We start from the raw sequence: 21,673 nt of genomic DNA, 5'->3' as shown, positions 1-21,673 counted from the left end.
TCATTTCTAAATTTGGGTACTGGAGCACTGACCAAAGATGGGGCTGGGACTGGAGACCTTTGGTGAAATTAAGAATGGTTACCACCTTCTGACTTTAGCTGACTGAAATTTAAATTAATCTTCCTAGCTTTTTTGTTTTCTCTCTCCCTCTCTTTAATCTTTCGCTCCTCTATCTATTGAGCATTGACCATTAGTCTAGAAAAATCTATCTCACTAATCAGCATTGTGGTCCTACACTCCTTGACCACACTATTAGACACTCTAGACTCAAATTTTCTCATCTTAGACCTATTATTAGCTACCACATGAGGAACATATCTAGCTATTTGAGTAAAATTAAGGTAATACTCCCTCATGCTCATGCTACCCTACCTCAAGTTAATGAACTATAACACTTTGGCCTTCCTTCACTCCAATGGAAAGAATTTGTCTAAGAAAGCTGTGGTAAACTCTTCCCATTCTACAGGCCCTGCATGTATACCCCTATCAACCTTTCACTGCTTAAACCAAGTATGGGCTATATCCAGCAAATCGTATGTAACCAACTTAACACTCTGACTAGATGTCACCCCCATATCATCTGTGACCTTCTGAACTATATTTAAGAATTCATGTGGATCATTTTCAGACTTGGATCTCGTGAAAGAAGGAGGATTCATTCGGGTGAAATCCCAAATTTTGGTTCCAGCAGTATTGGCCACTGGGTTGGCCAAAATAGTAGCTGGCTATTTATTCTGTGCTTCTACAGAGTTTGCTAGAGTAGTAAACACAACTCTTAATTCTGTGTGAGAGACATGCTCATTCAGAGGATCTGTTTGGATGGGCTGATGGGCTGGCTGGTTTCCTATTCTTCTTCCATTCTTCTTACGTTCTTAGGAGGCATTTTCTGTAAACAGAAGGAAAAAATAGATTAGACAAAGAGTTTAACTTGAGCTTATGCTCACCTGCATGACATGAATACTGAATGAAGGGAAAATTTTCCTAAACACCTTGTAGCCTCTCATCTATAAGTGTTACGCGCTACACACCCATGCATAATACTCTACTTAATGCAGCTTTTAGACTTTCTAGGACACTTTAAAACCTAGCTTTGATACGAAGTTTGTAATGACCCAAGAGTACACCCTGGGCATCACACGGTGCTTACAGTCCCGAGGGACTACGAGCTAACCCATGAGCTGGTACCTATTATGAGCACTGAATAATAATAGCATAATTGTAAAAAACATCTAATATTTCTATAAGGTTTTATCACTGAATCAATATTGAAATATGAATCTATAAAAAAACTAACTGAATCTGATTAAATACTGATAAACTGACATGTCAACTAAAATTTTGAATACTGGATAACTAACTCTAATGTCTGAAAAGCCTATAAAACTAACTGATTGAATATGAGTTTATGGGACAGGCCCCCAACTAACTCTGCTAACTACTAAAATAGAGATATAAAGTAAAATAATCTGTCCTCGAATAATGAGGACTCACCACTGCTACTGTACAACTAATAGCCTGAGGACTAAGGTCTACGTGTGGTCTGGGAATTAAGCATCAACACCTATGATATAATACATCATAGCATAAAAGAAAGGTATGTGATCAGTACTTTGAATGTACTGGTATGCTAAATGAGATAGGCTGATATACATGGTTTCATGAACAAAACTAATAATTAACTGAATATGTATGTAAAACATGGATTATTGAGTAGAGAACATAGAATCTGAAGATACTAAAAATATAAATAATCTATAAATACTGAGTATGCATGAAAGTCTATAAATACTGAAGATACATGAAAATTTGTAGACACTGGGGATGCATGACCAAGCATATAACATGGACTGAGTAAAATCTGTAAACTGAAATACTAAAAAAATACTGATATATGTATGCTTTGGTCAAGCAACTCTAAGACTGCATAACTGAACTGAGACTATAACTGAGACTATATCTGAGACTGTGGGAGGTATTATCTAACTGATATTCCCTAATTTGAGCTAATAAGGGTCCAACCTGTAACCCCAGTTGGAAGGATGTTAATACCATGCCACGGATACTAACGCTGGCTGTGTGGATCTACTAAATTGATATAATATCCGAAAGACTAAGGGTGTCAAGCCTGAACTAACGGGTGACCCTTATGAGATAGTCAATCCTAATTTGATGGGTGACTTTTCATATCCTATGCTGGCAACATAGTTCTGGAGTATAGGGACTTCTACTAACGACTCTGCCTATTTGACGGGGAAGCCGTCATCCCTACACTCGCTCGGTGCTAAATCCTACTCTCAACTGAAAGACACTGAAATACTAGACTATTTTGAGTTTATCTGACTGGTAATTGACTGTTCTGATAATGCTCATAGTATGTTCTGAAGACTATTCTGTAATGTACTGATACTAGACTAAGTAAACAACTATGGATTTTGGGTATTCAATACCCCGAGGAATCAAAACAATAATAGTAAAATGACACTAAAGCTTGAAGGACAAAACATGAAGGCTTTTATTTAAATCATCACTCTTGTAAGCATTTTATCAAACACTTATAGTTCAAGGTTTAAATCAATCATAGGAATGCCGTGAAACTTATACAAATAGCATGAATTCAACATAATAGTACTAAATTATGGTTTAATTAAATACATAATAATATTAAAATATGGAGGATTGAATAATAACAATAATTTCATGGTAGCATGGTATAAAATTAATAGTACGTGGAGATTCATGTACGAAACCATAATTTAAAACATAATAACTAGGATAGATTATAACTTGGTAATTAAAATAGGATATTTGGACTCCATGGATGAAAGAAATCCATGAATGAACATCTAACAAACCTAGGATAATGAATTTCCTGAGGTTCTTGGTGAGTTCTTGAGGATTGATCTTGAATTTGAGAGCTAGGGTTTCTAGTTCTTGGAAAAGAGGATCTTTAATTTGAGAGGAAGTTGAATAATGAATGATTATTTAGGTCAATTAGGGCTAAATTTCATGTTTTAGATGAGTTTAGGGCTTAGAAAAAAGACCCAAATACCCTTAAATGGATTTAAAACGTAAGCTGAAAATTGACCATCCCAATTTTTGACCTTGGCGTGACGTGCCACTATCGCGCTAAGCCACTGGAAATGGACAATTGGGACCTGGACGAACACCGTGATGCGGAGCTATCGCGGTAAGCCTTTGGAATGCCAATTTGGCCACGTTTGCAATGCGCCAACATCGCGGAGGCACAATGGAAATTGCCAAACAGAAAATTGGCCTACTCCGCGATGCGCCATGATCGCGGAGTCATACTGGAAATTGACAATTTTCATTTGTACTTTCTCCGTGACACGCTAAGGGTTAAAATGACAGGGTCTAATGATTGAAATTGAAAATTGCCATAACTTCTTACCCAATTATCGGATTTGGGCGAATTTTATATTGTTGGAAAGAAAATTGAATTTCCTATGCAATGATAGACTCTAAACTGAAAAATAATGAGTGTTTTAAAAATTTTATATACAAATACTCATATATTAGGACTTAGATTATGCTAGAAAAATACGAGGTGTTACAGAAAAACTGTGAGGTCACAACCTTAAAAGTTACATATATTAATTATTAATTTTCTAGTACCTCTAGAGGAATAAAAGATGGACATTTAGGTCTCCCCACATTAATGCAAGTAAAATCTCCTGAATATGGTATAGGAATATGACGATGATGAGTGAAATACTAATAAACAACCCCCATCCCCATTTTTTTGCCTCAACATAAAACTGAAACACAAAACAACTGAGATTGAATATATACTCGGTATAACATCAATGCAAATGATGTGAAAAGGAAAAATGGATTCATAATGAACAAACTGACATCTGCTCTTTGCAAGGATTATCAGTGAGGCTGGTGATTTTGTGTTCCATATTTGAGGGGCTAGCCATGATCCTCAAACTCTTCAATGTTCTTTTTGCCTGGACAAATGAGCAAATATGAAAATTTAAATTTAATGTTGTAATGAAAAAGAATTGAGTAGAAGTTACCTTGGCCCAATCAATTTGATAAGGATTTCTTGTATTTTGATTTTCAAGAAGGAATTCTATCACTGGCCTTGGCTGTAGTATCATTGTGGTTGACACATCTGCAAATTCAATAACCATAAGAGAGTGAGAAAATGTAGTGATTTTATGGATAACAATTTACCCATTTGCAAATTTACCCATGTTTTATGAAACCTCAGAATCCTAAAATCCTCAAACTCCTCCACCAAGACCAATAAAGTTTCTAGGCTTATTATGGAAAAAAGTTTGGTGCACAATAAGGCATCCCCTGTAACAAAAAAAACATGAGTTTAGAAAACTAGAATAAGTTCTCACAACAGAAAAATAAGCAATTCCATACCGTTTGGCATCTTGATGTCTTAGAATTATGTCAAGCACTGTCATTGCCTCTTGATACTGTTCAGAATCTTATCGATAGTGTATATTTGCAATTGCTTGCATAGGTATTTTGGCAGCATACTTAATAACCACTTTATATGCCTTGGACCAAGGTTGCGTCTTTAATCTTTTTGGGTCATCATCATCGAGGCTCCCTCCAGGGCTGCCTAGAATGGTTCTGTACATAAAGCAAAAATTTTTAGTTGATAAATACAATTGGGTTACATTAAAAGAAAAGAATTTAATAGAAATGCAAAAAGAAGTTCAACACTACTGCACCTAGAGGAAGAAGTATCCACGAGTACAACATCAAACTCAAACTTGTTCCCAGGCAATAGACCAATAATAAACATGTTATTCTCCTCGTTATAGGCAAAGTCTTTCCTGGCTAGTTCCATTGCATATGTTTGGTGGACCTTGTAAAGAATTTTTTGTCCAATGCCATTAACCTCTACGGGGTTCCCATCATCATAACTTAGAGCAACCTGAGGCAATAATGATCATTATTATCTAGTTTTAGTTTGAAATTTATTCAAGCTAAACACATGGCATCACACATTGTACTTTAGCTGAATGAAATTGCAATGTAGTATGAGCAGTAGAAAGCTTACACGATAGTGGAAAAAGTTCCCAGATGGTCATCCCAATTTTGAAATGGTTGGTGAGTAGGCAAATCTTTTGGCCTTTTGATCCAGTTTCTGCTTGAGCCATAGAAAGACGGTTTGGTTTTGATCTGGTAGCTTTATGGTGAAGAGTATAACATACGCCATATTGACAAAACATATAATTGTACTTCCATAGTAATAGGAAGTCGATCTTTCCTCTTTGATCGATTAGAATTATTCAGTTGGATACAACAACAATAATAACAAACCCAGTGTATTTTCATAAAGTGGGGTCTGGAAAGGGTAGAGTGTACCAAACTATACCACTACATAAACCAATTGGATAGTCACTTTTATATTTAGGCAATACAAACTTACCCAATATTTTGAAAAAATGAGTAATACTCAAATGAATTCTACTAGTCTTAAGGCTTGAAAGAGTTAAATTGGAAAATACAAGAAAAAATTAATAAATGTATCAATGTATATATCAAAATATATATGAGAACTTCGTTACAACTAAAATACCATAACAATATTTGACATGTAAATTACTTTTAACACCATAACAGACTCAAGAAATTCATGATAATTGAAGTTATTTCATGGAATAAAATTCAAAATAAACATTCCCTCAAAACTTTTGTTGTCTTTTGATAGCTTCTGACTTCATATCACTTGTCATTTGTTGTTCCATCATACTCACTTCATCACGTATCATACACTATATAGAGTTTTAATGATTATTATTATTTTTCTTTATTCAGTGCCAAAAAATTAGAAGGCCTTGTAAATGAAAGGTAATTGAATACTTACAATTTAGCTCTTTTACAACATAATTTAATTTATGAAAAATAAACTTCAACCACAAATAAAAATATGAAGAAACAACAATTTTATTGTTAAACAATGTGGGTATAAATTTGTTCCTCCCTTGATTCTTCTCTCTTATTTTTCTCCTTAATTCGAGGGCCATTAGTAGCATATTTCTCGAATGTAGGAAGATTTGGACATGAATTTCTCCATAATTCGAGGGTCGTTAGTGGCGTATTTTTCGAACGTAGGAATTTTTGGATTTGATCTCCATGAAAAGAGGATTTGTGGATCTTCTTGATGTATTTGATTATCAAGAAGAGAAGATTTTGATCCTTTTGTGATATTCCATTAGTTTATGGAATCATCTAGAGATATTTGATTTATTTATGAATATCTCATGAATTTGTGGATCTTGGAGATGTCTCTTTAAAGGGATATTTTCCCCCCTTTATAAAGGCGTCATTTAGGGTTTAGGTAGAGTAGCCCCCAAGCTAGATTTAGGGTAAAGTAGCCCCAAAAACTCTAACAAAAATTGAACTCTTTTGGTAGAGTCCACAAAATTTCAATGTCTACAAATGCCCCCTACTTTAAGGCTATCGGAGTGTAGACTTAATGAAACTCAAAGATGAGTATTGAAGTACCGCTTCCATCTTTATCCTGCAGCTACAGATTTGCATATTTGATTTATGAGAGAAGAGATGAAAGAAAGATTTGGTCCCACTGAGCGTACCAATTTGTTTGCAACATGATTTAATTCATGGAAAATAAACTTCAACCACAAATAAAAATATGAAGAAACAATAATTTTATTGCTAAACGATGTGGGTAGAAATCTGTTCCTCCCTTGATTTTTTTCTCTTGATTTTCTCCTTAATTCAAGGTCCGTCGGTAGCATATTTCTCGAATGTAGAAAGATTTGAACATGAATTTCTCCATAATTCGAGGGCCGTTAGTGGCGTATTTTCGGAACGTAGAAATTTTTGGATTTGATCTCCATGAAAGGAGGATTTGTGGATCTTCTTGATGTACTTGATTATCAAGAAGAGAAGATTTTGATCCTTTTGTGATATTTCATGAGTTTATGAAATTATCTAGAGATATTTGATTTATTTATGAATATCTCATGAATTTGTGGATCTTGGAGATGCCTCTTTAAAGGGATATTTGGCCCCTTTATATAGGCGTAATTTAGGGTTCAGGTAGAATAGCCACCAAGATAGATTTAGGGTAAAGTAGCCCCAAAAACTCTACCAAAATTGAACTCTTTTTGTAGAGTCCACAAAATTTCAATGTCTACAAATGTCCCCTACTTCAAGGCTATCGGAGTGTAGACTTAATGAAACTCAAAGACGAGTATTGAAGTACCGCTTCCATCTTTACAATCAGATTTTGCATATTTAATTTATGAGAAAAGAGATGAAGGGCAGATTTGGTCCCACTGGGCATGCCAATTTGTTTACAACATAATTTAATTCATGGAAAATAAACTTCAACCATTAATAAAAATATGAAGAAACAACAATTTTGTTGCTAAACAATGTGGGTACAAATCCGTTCCTCCCTTGTTTCTTCTCTCTTGATTTTCTCCTTAATTTGAGGGTCGTCAGTAGCTTATTTCTCGAATTTAAGAAGATTTGGACATGAATTTTACAATAATTCAAGGGCTGTTAGTGACGTATTTTCCGAACATAGGAATTTTTGAATTTGATCTCTATGAAAGGAAGATTTTTGGATCTTCTTGATATATTTGATTATCAAGAAGAGAAGATTTTGATCCTTTTGTGATATTCCATGAGTTTGTGGAATTATCTAGAGATATTTGATTTATTTATGAATATCTCATGAATTTGTGGATCTTGGAGATGCCTCTTTAAAGGGATATTTGCCCCCTTTATATAGACGTAATTTAGAGTTTAGGTAGAGTAGCCACCAAACTAGATTTATGGTAACGTAGCCCCAAATACTCTAACAAAATTTGAATTCTTTTTGTAGAGTCAACAAAATTTTAATGTCTACATAGTTATTACCGTTAAGTCATTAAGAAACTATTAGTGAGGAATACCTTCAGGTTTATGTTTTTTATGACCAATGTTAGTGGAGTTGTTAAACTATGCTACTTGAACCTGTTAAGGGAAAAATGAACTGGAATAGTAATGAAATGCGTGCTAAAATTTGAACTAGAAATTACACAAATACACAACTTATGTTTTCAATATTATCAAAAATCTCAACCCCCTAAACATATTACAAAAATCCCAACATATACACAGAATGTTATGTCTATGTCGGCTATGTTATGTATATTAATAAGGAGAGAGAGTAAAATAATTAAAAAAATGGGAGAAAGTGTAATTACTTCCGAAGGGGTTAGTATTTATGTTATTTATACAAATTTGAAACTGTTAACCTTGTTTTTGGATGGAATGGAAAAGGCTTGGGGAGTAATTATTTTAAATATTTACTGCTTAACACCTTTCCACTTTCTAGCATTTAGTATTATTAGTGTTGGTGTATATAGTATTAGCATTAGTATAATACAATATAATTACTACTTAATATTTAATTATATAAAAGGTTTATGACATTTTGATTTTTGATTTAGAGCCCGTTTGGATAGGATTAAAAATATTTTTTTAGTTTAAGTGATTAAAAGTTTAAAAGAAGTGCTTATACCTAGCAGATAAGTGTTTGGATAGAAGTGTTGACTGAAAAAAAAAATTCTTGATATGTTTTGTAAACAAGTGATGTTAAGAACTTTTTTATTGTTAAAATGACTTAAATGTCCTTGAAGTTGTCAACATCATAAATATGGTAAATTATTTATAATTTTTAATTCTAAAATAAAATTTTTGAACAAACCTCCAACATAATGATGGATTCAATGAAAATAAAGAAGAAAGATGAAGAGAAAATTGGAGGGAAGAGATGAAGTGAAGCAACAAAGAGAAAATAAAACTAATATATATTTAAGGGCTACAAGTTTAGAATATTGTTGGAAGGGAGGAAAATATAAGGGATAAAAAGGTAAATATTTTGGTCAAACCTAAAAGAATTTTAATCTAAAAAAGCAAAAAGCTAGGGGTATCCAGCTTCTCACTTTTTGATTCTTTCAATCAGCTTTTAGCCTTTTTAAGCACTTTTTAGTTTTGTCAAACACCTTAAAAAGCTAAAAATAAAATTAAAAGTTGATTTGACCAGATTTTAATCCTATCCAAATGGGCTCTTAGTATAAAGGTAAAATGATAATTCAATTTTAAATGATCCATATACATTATCAACTTTCTTTGAACTAAAAAATGGAATTCAAAACATATATAAATAAATAAATAAATCCTTAATTAGAAATTAAAGATCTTAATAATGATGATATTTTAGTGACATATATAGTACTTCCTCCATCCAATAATATTTGTTCATTATATGAAAAATAGATGTGCAATAATACTTGTTAGTTTGAAAAATCAATGGATATTTTACTCATTTTTATCCATTTTACCCTTTATAGTAAATACTATTCATTATCCAATAAATTTTCTAAAGCAATACAAAGGATGATAATGTGAAACTACCTATATTATTTACTATTTCCTAACATGTGTGCCAAGTTAATAGTGGACAAGAATTGTAGGACTAAAGGAGTACTTTTTTGTCCACTCCTTTTTTTGTCCTTTCCTTTCACGTTCAATCATATTGAGAAAAGACAATTTTTTGTCCATGTTTTATTATTAGCATTAATTATTTAATTCTCAAATCCTTTTTGAAGGCTTATTACTACTAAACATCAATTAATATGAATATTATAATAAAAATCTCATATGAATTATGATTTCTTAAGTGGCGTGCAAAGTTGGAAATTGAGAAGTAACAGTAAATTAAGGAAGTATATGTTACACCTATGAAAGTATTTTGACTTCAAAATTATTACATGTCAAAATATTTTACCTAAAGGGATTATGCTTCAAAATTCTAATATCAATCTAAAATTATTAATAGAAAATTAGGTGAATTTCGAGATTGATTATGCTTAAAGAATGAGTTTGAACTGGAAATATAAACTTAAATTTAAATACGAACATTTATGGTATCACACAAACTTAATGCACATCAGAATAGACATTCATGCTATCACATAAACGTAATGCATAGTAGAACATGAAAATCTTTATAAAAATTTCTACAAAAAAAGTACTTGAAGAGGAAGACATCACACATAGAGGAGCGAAATCGTTATCTGAAAACTGGTTTCTTCCCCCCGCCAGTTTAAGTTATCACAACCGTCAATGGTAAAAATCATTTAAAATATATGTGGTAACCCTAATTGGTGGTGGAAGAACTAATTTATAGAGGTTGAGATTAATTTTATACCTTCATCCAATAATCAATCTAACGCGGTGAGACTTTTTCTTCATTAATTATTAATGGGCTTTACATTAATTGTACCACAAATAAAACAATAAGTTTTACTTTCCACTTGACCCGATGACCACATAACGCGAATATTTAACGGCGTATTCATTAATTGTGCATAAAATAAATCGTTTCTATAATTCCCATCAGATATACCATGATATAATATGCTATGCGAGTTATGATAATTATCCATAAGTTTACTTGATATACATCCTTACATATACTACAACATTAGCAACTTATTATACAGGGTTCATAAACTATAAAATATTATTCATTATGGTCAACAAAAATATCTCATTGAGACTTATCCTATAATATCTCAAAACAATAATGTTTACACTTTTATTAGAAATAAAAATCGATTACTGTATATTGAAAATTCATTGTTGAGCTTAGTGTCATGACTCAACTGGTCATGAGTGACACCCACCCCAACTCTGCGATGAAAGAATCATCTAACTCTACCTTTAACCAACTATTTTGTACCTTCACAAGACATTTTCCTCAAATATTTACCATTTAACTCACTAAACACAATATTAATCAACCGACTTAATTACTAACTCATTTAATATCCATAAAAAAATAGAGTATGGAAGTATCTCTAATTATTACAACCTATGAGACCTGAAAGTCACTATACAAGAACATCCAAATAGTATCCAAATCAAGTCTAAAATATTATCCAAAGTACTAAATAAAGAAGTGGTTTAGCACTGAAATAAAAGACATAAACAAAGTAGAGATGATCCCAATGGTTGCCAGACATAGTGCTCACCCTTGAATCTATGATAAAGTCAAGAGCTAGAGTCAAGGTCTCATCTCAAATGCAAAAACACGCTCAACACTCAATAAAAAGAAGAGTACATGTAGTATTAATGGAACAACTAATTACTGGTTGACATCATCGATCAATTCAACTCAACACCATACAAATAGATAAGTTAAATGGAAGTAACAACAATTAAAACACAACTCACAATTAGTTGCAAACAATTATAGTTACAACACTTCATCTCACTAGGACACAAGTATACAATATATCAATCACACTAAGGTTGATTCCTTCAATAACAGTGATCACAATTATGGATAAAATGAAATTAGTATTGCTTGTATGTAAGATGTACACATATACTAGAGTCAGCATGGACTCTCAGCTATGAGATTTTGGGGATGAGCTCAGTCCATGTACTAGTACCAGTGTGGTGCCTGATCTAATAACAGTGTTGGCATGACATCCAATCTATATGACGGTATCGGATAACACTCAATCCATATATCATCTCAATACCATCTCAAAACCATATGTTCAATGCATAATATAATCAATAATTAAAAGTAATGCCCAAATATATTCACAAAAATCCAACTCATGTATAAGTATAAATTCAAAAAAGTCTTTACTATTATTAAATCATAACCTACCTTGATTCCTTTATTGTAAACACTATATAACGACAAAGTTGCCCTTTCTTTCAAATTCAGCCCGTTCTTGATCTATAAATGATAGTTACATAAATTTAACACAACAATTCACCCTTCCTGTGAAGTGCAGAAAAAAGGTGTTTTTGAGTATCACCCAGCCTTTCTTCAAGATCAATTTAAAGCCATGAAACTTCTTTCTTCCCCTTTTTATATACCTTATTTACCTTCTTTAGACTACTCATCAAACTCTGACTTTTAGATTTTATCTTCGTGAACAACTCTTTTATTTTAGAAATTTGGAAAGTTAAACCATTCAACTCATGTTATTGATTCTCTACTTTTACTTCTAATGCATTCTTCTCAGTAGTTAGTTCACATACAGAGTCTATCAACACACTAGCAAGTCTCTTTATCCCTTTAGTCGAGTAGTTATCTAGATTATCCTTAATATAAAAAAGAATTACCTCCTTTTATTTTTCATCTTTTGAGTGTTCCATAAATGTAAACAGGGAATCATAGATAACTAGATTGTCTTTCACTGCTAGCATAGAAATATTTCCGAACTTCTCATCTTCATCAGGTTCACTGAAAGAATCTCCTTATGCTGTCAGAGCTTGCATTACTGCATACTCAACTACAGTTCACTAAAAGAATCTCCTTATGCTGTCAGAACTCTGTACGCTGATTAACTCTAATCAGCCTCACACTTAGGAAACTCTACCTAAGTACTCTCTACTCAAAGAGAAAAACACTACTCTTATACTATGAGTAGTTTAGTTACAAATCAGTACTAACTCAAGAACAATTTAATTTAAGCTCATATAAATAACTAAGAACTTGAGGAATGGATTTTTGCTTCTATCAATATTTTGCCTATGAATTTGCAAAAACATCATTTGATGAAGAAGTGTCTCTTTCCTTTTATAGATGAGTGATGATTATGACCGAAATTCCATTGGACTGACTATCCTAATTAGTACAAAATAGCACCTACAAGTTTGTTACACAAAAGGACCTGGCAGACAATGCATGCCAGTTGTACTATTCTTTGCACATCAGGGACCTGGTTCTTTGTAGTTAGCTGCTCATCATCAAAACTACATATAGAACTTGTTCTCTGATACTAAGTTTGTCATAACTCAAGGAAACCCCCATCTCGTAACATGGTGCCTAGAGGCACGAGTGACCCCAAGCTAATCTATGGTCTGGTACCTGCTGTAAGCACTGAAGAAAAATAGAAAAGTAATATGCAAAAGGTAAACTGAAAATATGAATAACAATTAATACTAAAGGTGACACTTAGTACATCCATAATATCTGATAAAAAATAAAGACAAGTCTGACTATCTGAAAGCCTCTAACATAGGGAGTTGTGGGATATATCCCCAACTAAATCTGACTGACTGAAATAGAATAAGCTACTAAAAATAGTGATTGATAATTAGTCCTTGATGGATGAGAAATCACCATGATTTCTGTTAAATGATATATGAATTTTTTAATTACGATTGAGGAACTGAGCATCCGAACCTATATTATAAGATATATAGCACAAAGAATATACGATCAGTAATTTAAATATACTGAGTATGTAGGATGGGAAGTCTAACTGATATAACTGAGCATGAATACATGAACATGTAACTGAATGTAAGACCATGTATATACATGTACTGAATAAACTGAATAACTGAATAGTTGAATACAAGGTCGTGTATAACTTACTAAAAACATAATCTAAAACTGAACTAGAGACTATGGGAGCTAACTACAACTGACATACCCTAATTTAAGCTAAACCAGGGCCCAACTAGTAACTCGGTTTGATGGGTGTTAGTACCTTTCCAAGGGTACCAACACTGGCTAGCGTGGATCTACTAATCTGATGTCTCGAAGGACTAGGCTTTCATACCTCTACTGATGGGGGACCCCTCATAACCTATGGTGGCAGCATAGTTCTGGAACTCAAGGAATGCTACTAACAATCACATGCCTAACTAATAGAGGAGCCATCATCCCCGTATTTACATGGTGCTAAGTATTACTCCCAACTAAATGACATATGTATTGATATTTATTTAACATGATCTGATATTGATAAATGCTTATCATAATAATGTTCTAAATTTTAATGATACAAGTGTAGTATAAATGAATTGTAACATGCGATTACCTAGGTATCGGGTGTTCATAACCCGCCCACATAGACTAATTTAACTGGTCATGGTGATGATAAAGTAATCATGAGATAGAAAAACATAAATAATACTCAACATGGCATCAATTGAACATGGTATGGGTGATTGATTATCAAACATATGGAAACAAAATTCACATAGGGAAACATATTCTTATGGTTTGTATTCAAGCAATTGATATAAAGTTAAGTACTTCATGTTTTACTTGAAATTCCATAAAAGAAAAAGGGTTATACTTGTAAAATAGGGAATTCTTAGGAATCAATGGGTGGAATGGAACCATTACTGAAATCCCACATACCTGAGAGTGGAATCTGTGGAGAATTTCTTGGAAACATTCTTGAGCTTAAAGGACCCTAATTGATTCTTGTGAGAAGAGAAAACTTCCTCTCTTGATTCCCTTTGGGTTAAATCATACTTAATCATGGAGTTAGGGGGTTTTGGGTCTTTTATAGTCCCCTTTGGAAGGACTAAATAACCTGGGTTAGGCTTTTAAAGGAGTGGGAAAAGACTTAAAAGTCCTTAAGAAAATGTGCAGGAAAACCCGAGTCGAGTCGTTACGACTCACTTCAAGACTCATTACAACTTACTATGAGTCATAAGGTATAGTCATAGTCAAAAACTTAGCTTTTGGGTCTTTTACTGGTTGGGTTATGAGTCTTTATGATAACTCGTAAGGTCTAACTATGAGTCGTATGATGGACTTATAACCACTGGAAGGAATTTCTTGATTACCCACTGTTGTGACTACGAGTCCCTCCTAACAACTCCTAGCCACTGGTTATGGGTTATAGGGATGAGTTGTAGTCACTAGAACAAAATTTAGGGCCTTCACTGGAGTGACTACGACTTACTCATGATGTATTTTCATGTGTGGTAACAATTCATTACCTAAGTCATCATCACGATAGTGTGTTTAGGCCCTCAGGGAAATTTCCCATAACTTTTTTTCATGACAATTAATTAAGGCAAGACTTAAAGCATTGGAAAGATAACCTGGTGGCCTATCTTTTGAGGGGTCTAGAGCTTGAAAACTTTGGGTATTACATGAATGAATCCTGAGGGTCCTATGAAAACTTGGTAAAAACTAAGTTTCAACTGGTGTAGCCACTTAAGAGTACCTTTGATCGCTTAGTGGTGATCACTTATGTGACCAAGTGACATCTTTTACCCCATGTCGGGTCCCTGCCTATCCACTCTAGCCAACTTCATATTCGCAACATATTGCCTACTTAAGCAGAGGCTGTCTAGGCATGAGTTCCTTTAGCCTCAGTCAAGACATGAGTCACTTAAAGGGACCATATATTGCTTAAGTGATGACCACTTAAGTGGTCAAATGGTCGTTTATGCTGCAGCCATTGGAGGATTTATTTCACCCTTCACTAATTTTGTTCTTATTATTCTCAAGCCCTAAGTCCACCAAAACCCTAGACAGTTAGAAAGAGAGAAAATATGACCATTGGGGGTTTAACGTATGTTGGAGAGTGCGTTGGGGCCATTTCCGCATTTTGATTTTCATAAGTTTTTAAATAATTTCTTGATTAATTATCCTATTTAACCTTAAATCCATAGTTTCCTCATGGGTCGATTCTAAACTCATTTGAGCTCAAATTTACTCATTCATGAGGGCAAATGATCCTTAAACCTGGAGGGATGTTTTGATGGCTTTAAAGATGTGATTTTATAAGCGGCCTCACGTGGGATTTTTGGACCAAATTTTGGACCTAAAGAAATTTTATGTAATATGCGTATCATTATTCTCATATTGATGTGTAGATCATTGTTTTGGTAGCATGGTATCATGCAGAAGCATCTTGGAAAGGCAAATCTCTAATTAAGTAGACTTTGTCTGGCATTGGTTGGTGTCCAGGTAGGCTAGGATTACCTTTCTCTTATATTGAGCTTTTTTATGGTATTAGTGTTGTATTATGCTAGACATGGTTTGGAAATTATGATGTAGTTGTATGTGTAACAAAACTTGTAATATCTAGTCAAATAGTAAGCCATTTTTAGGTAGAATTAGCCTACCTATCCACCCCTTTACATGGATTAAACTGTCATTGTAGGAATTGTTAGATTTATTGACACCACATATTAGGACTTAAATTTCTTATCGTAGTTTTGGGTAGAAATTTCCTTAGTATGAACTTTCGGGGTTAGATAGTAGGCTCCGCCAACCCTCTTAAGACCAAATATCTTAATTAGACCCTTGTACATATAGAAAACCTTATTTAATTATTTTACATTTATTCTTAGATCCTAGGAGGATTTAGACATTTCTGACTTTTGACTAGACTTGTACCTTGGATTTATTTAAGACCAGTTTAATTCTGGCATTATGATATGAAGACCGATTCAAGTATGACATTTATGATATCAAGATCGATTCAAAGCTGACATTTATGATATTAAGATCAATTTGAGTCAGTAATTTATGATATTAAGACCAATTGAAGTCTGGCATTAATGATATTAAGACCTAGTTGGAGTCCGCCATTAATGATACTATTTCCGGTTTGAGTTTGATACATATGGTATGGAAGGATTCATAGGTATTGTTTTGATGTTTGATTGTGTCATGATCATTACCGTCACCGCTTCTCTTTTGATTGTATCCATCGGGCATATTGGTATCGATTGGGTTACCTTCTTTGTGTTTGTTCCTTCTGGGCTTATAGGGGCCTAGCTAGGCTATAGTTAGTTTAATTCTTTTTATATTATTTATTTTATCATTTATTCTCAGATATTTTGAGCGTCATTCTAGGTTTGCCTTCTCATCCTGATTTTAGCTACCTTATCACATCTTATTATGATTTTATTATAAGTTAGCTCAGTTGACCGATGATGCCTACTAAGTATTTATTATTTTTTACGCATACTACACTTCTACATTTTTTTGATGCAGATCCAAGAACTAGTTGCCGCTGCTGATGTCCACTCTAGCATTTGTCAGGATTTAGAGATAGGGTAAGCTTTTAGAGCTGGAGATGATTCTCACTCCCTCTACTATATTTGGATAGTCTTTTCATTCATGACTACTTGTATATTGATACTATCAATACTCATATTCTTTTGGCTAGAGGCTCTTGTACCGACCTTACTAGGTTGTGGGGCACTCTTTTATTCCTTCCCGTTTGTTTATGATATTTCTCATACATTTCTTGTTTAGACTTGATAAATACCTTATATCGGGATTTATTATACCTTCTAATATCTAGCCCATTACTTGATGTTCTGGGCTATGGTTTGGCTTACCTATATGTGGGTTAAAGTATGTGCTATCATGGCTTATGGAATTGGATCGTGACATGCCCTAAAGCACAACCTCAACAACCAGTGATGTTGTTTCTCTAGTTAAATGAGTTTTCATAATCTATAAAAACAAGTGAAAGAGGTCAAATACCAATTTGGAACACCATTATATCAATTGGAATCAAGTCTGGCGTGAATGGAAGAAAGAAGTGAAAATTATTTCCTAAAATCCTATAGCTTCTCAAGGAAAAGTACAAACATCTCCAAATCATTCTGAAAGACTTTACTTGACCTATTATTAAAGGACGAGATAGATGAACGTAATGCCTTGATATTATCTTTTTCATGGCTCAAACGATCATGAGTGGCTCACACCTTAGCTCTATGATGAGAGAACCATCTAACCCAACCTTTAACTAACTATTTTATACCTTCAAAATTTACTTTACTCAAATACTTACCATTTAAATCACTAAAAAAAATATAATCAACCAATTTAATTACTAACTCATTTAATATCCATAAACAAATAGAGTGCAGAAGTATCTCTAATTGTTACAACCCCCAAGACCCAAAAGTCATTGTACAAGAACATCTAAATAGTATACAAACTTAGTCTATAATGTTATCCAAAATACTAAATAAGGAAGTTTCATAGTCTTAAAGCAAAGGACATAAACAAAGTAGAGATGATCCGGTGGCTACCCAGATATGATGTTTACCCTTGAATCAATGTTGAACCCATGGACTAGAGGTTTCATTTTAAATGTTGAAACATGCTAAACACTCAACCAAAAAGGTACATATAGCATCATTATAATAACTGAGTACTAGTATGAATCACCAACTGACTCATCTCAACACCATACAAATAGACAAGTTAAATGCAAGTAGCAACAATCAAAACAAAACTTATAATTAGTTGACAAGCAATTACAATTACAATACTTCATCTCATTAGGACACAAGTATACAAGTATATTAATCATATTTAGGAAAATTCCTTCAATAATAGTCATCACAATTATGAATATAATAAAATAATGATTGCATGCATGCAAGATGCACACACATACTAAAGTCAGAAGGACTCTCAGCTATGACTTATAGGGGATTAGCTTAGTCCATGAACTAGTACCGGTGTCGTACCTAATAAAATAACAGTTTTAACATGGAATTTGATCCTTATAACAGTATCAACATAAAACCCTATTCATATATCATTTCAATACCATCTCAAAAATATATATTCAATATATGATATGGTCCATAATTATAAGTAATGCTCGAAATCTAATCACTAACATCCAACTCACATAGAATTATAAATTCAAGCCCGTCTTTACTACTATTAAATCATAACCTATCTTGATTCCTTACTTGTAAACACTATATAGCCACAAACTTGAAATTCCATTCAATTTTAGCCTATTTTGATGTATAAACAATAATTACATAAATTTAACACAACAATTCACCTTTCCTAAGCATTTGAAACTTATATTTAGCAAAATAACTTATGAACTTAATCTAGTTCATTATTTTAGGGTTTTTTACCCCTTTAAACTCTTTGGATTCCTAATATTGTAACTTACAAACATAAACCCTTCCATAAAAAGTGTTTTCTAACACCATAGTATCAACAACAACTGATAATAATATCATTCACTATTAATTTTATGAAATTATAAACTTTGGGATAACCTACCATTCAACTAAGGCTTTGATTCTTGCAACCTTAACGATCTAAGGGAGTGAGTTAAAGTTGAAGAAGTATGAATCATACCTTAAAGATGGAAAAACCTCCAAGCTAGTAGAAAATTGCATTTTACTATCCCTTGAATGTGTTTTTGAAATAATGTTAATGAAATTTTTTTCAGACTTAAAAATTTAAAATTGCACTTTGGCCGCTATAGTGGATTGTTGTAGTGGAGGATTTCTATTGCAGCGGCTCTTAAGTAAAATTGTGTTGCCTCTAGGACAACACTTCTACTATTGACGTAACTTTGTTATAGCTACACTTTTGTCACTATTGTGGTTCTAAACTAGTAGCTCGGGACTTTGTCTTAGCTTTAGCTATTTCACAGAATACTTCCCAAAATTAAAAATTACAACTAACCTTACCAATGTAATAACTATTATCAGAGTTATACAAATTCATTTTATGCAATTGAAGTTGATACAACTTCCTAAACTCATCCTATAGCATAAAATATAATAAAAAAATAAAATCAACACTCTAATAATTCTCAAATTTTCCTATGCCATCACATACTTAAAAAACACTTAAAACTATACCAACCCAGAATTATCAAATTTTAGCCTTAGAGAAAATTAGGCAAAGGTTTTACTCTCTATATCAGCCTAGTGACGATTTGTGTCATTATGCTTAGGGAGTAAAATATTGAGGTTTTCTAACAAAATTTTTCACGAGGTAGTAAGTAATGCATATGGGAAGTTACACATACTATTTTTACTTAACTTGAATTTTTTTCTACTGTATCTTTTGTAGTAAGATTTTAACAAAGAATATTATGAAATATGTCATTATGTGGAAATCCACTAAATGTAATCTTTTCACTACTTTTAACTATTAAGTGTAGTAATACCTTTACCTTTACCTCCTCCATATTGATCTCTCTCACCTTCATAATATTCCTTGAGCTCTCAAGGGTTAGTGTGAAATTCATGATAGTCTTTGATATTTTTCTTTATATCCCTATAAATATAGATATTGAGAATCAGGTTGTAAATATTTGATGACACTAGAAACATATGAAAGAAAAGTGTCTTCTATTTTCTACGTTTTTATCTGATTTCTTGTTTCATAAATTTTAGCTTAGTTTTATGACAAACGAAACAAAAATGGTGGGGTTTTAATATTGTTGATAAAAATTTGAAGGATAAATTACTATCATGCAGTGACCGAAGATTAACATGATGTTGTCAAGCCTCCATTCCACTCACTACTCATTATTATCATGCTTAGACATTTGACTTAAATAATCATAATATATATATGTTATGTATTGTGTATTATAAATAGGCTAAGAACATCGCTAGCCCTCTAAAGTTAGCACCTCAACTACACGTTGTTCATTTTAAACACCTTAACTAGTGTTTTGCTGTGTCATTTTAGTACCTTTTGCACAGTCAACTAAAATTACAAAATGTGTGTAATAACTTATCAATGATATCGCATGATCTCTAATTAAAAGAGTATATGTGTCATAAAAATATTTTAAAAATTAGTTACATGAAGAAAAAAGAAAACTATTTAAATTTATTTAACTATTTTTAAAAACTATTTAAAATTAAAAGAATCATTTCTATCCACATAAATCCCTCCCTATTAGAAAAACTGAAATTTCACCAAAATGGTGTGGGACTCAAACTTGATTCTTTCTTCAATGAACTTCTCATATATATTTATTTCATAACAACCCTTTTCATCGTTACGGGTAAGTCTAATGTTCAAAAATTTGAGTTAGGATTTTTCTTGAATTGAGAGTTAGAAATTTTAGGTTAGGGAAATCTTAAACAAAATCTAAGTGAGGTATGGTCTAGGGAAATCTAAAAATGGTGTATGAGGTATAGGTTGTGACAAAGTTTGTATCAGAGCGCCACATTTATTGAACTCATTATACCAAAATGGGTGAAGTAGAGTATCCAAAATAGCACCAAAATGTCTGTAATTTTATTCGAAAGGCCATAGGACTTTATGAGACCATAATTTATTTTTTTCCATTCTATAACTTGATTCTAATTGGTATCTGGTAGATCCAAATTGGTATCTAACTCTCTTCATTATTTTATCCATTGATAGTGAACACTAGAAAGAATGGAGAAAGAGTAGAAACCCAAGCACCAGAAGCTCTAGCTGCAAATTGGCTAGAGCAAATGAAGTAAGAGTAGCAACCCTAACACTAGTAGATCCAGCTTTGACACTTACTGTTTGGGGATAAAGATGAAAAAGGTATAGTGGAAGGGGAAAAAAGAGAGCAACACCCACTAGGTATGGAGCTCAGAAAATAGGTATTCGAGTTTATTAGGTAAGTATCACCTAACCACCAAGGATAATTTTGAGGAGGTTAAGGGAGGGGACAAGGATGTTATAGGGAAGGAAGTAGTAGTACCATCTAGAGGTTTATCCTTTCCTTTGATATCTGTTGAGGTAATTTGGTAGGTTGGTCAAGCTAAGACATTAGCCAAGAAGTTGTAGAATATGGGTAAATTTAGTGGTTCTTATTCTAGGGGTCATAACTAGAAGGTATATCTAGCTTACTCTCTATTCAGTCAATGTTGCCAGCCTCTATAGGTGGTCATTCAGGGGCTATTATCCTTCAGTTCCTAGAGGCAAAAGGGCTTCTTATTCTTGGGACAATAGGCCTTCTCTTAATTAGGGTTGCTATTATTGTGGATTTTTTGGGAACTTCAATAGAGAGTGTCCTCTAAGGAAATAGGTAATCAGGCACAATAACAGACCAGGGCTTTGTCCTTAGTAGGTACAGGTAAAGGTGGTAAC

At 33.0% G+C, this 21,673-nt stretch overlaps 1 pseudogene; it reads right to left on the bottom strand.

The window, feature by feature from the left end:
- LOC107865210 overlaps positions 1–14,195 on the bottom strand; it is a 36,977-nt pseudogene extending 22,782 nt beyond the window's left edge.
- Positions 14,196–21,673: the final 7,478 nt, after the last annotated feature.

This window comes from Capsicum annuum, chromosome 3 (assembly GCF_002878395.1).
Source record: "Capsicum annuum cultivar UCD-10X-F1 chromosome 3, UCD10Xv1.1, whole genome shotgun sequence".
In the NCBI taxonomy this organism is placed as follows: domain Eukaryota; kingdom Viridiplantae; phylum Streptophyta; class Magnoliopsida; order Solanales; family Solanaceae; genus Capsicum; species Capsicum annuum.
Note: the sequence above shows the minus strand (reverse complement) of the source record. Positions and strands in the feature narration are given on the sequence as shown.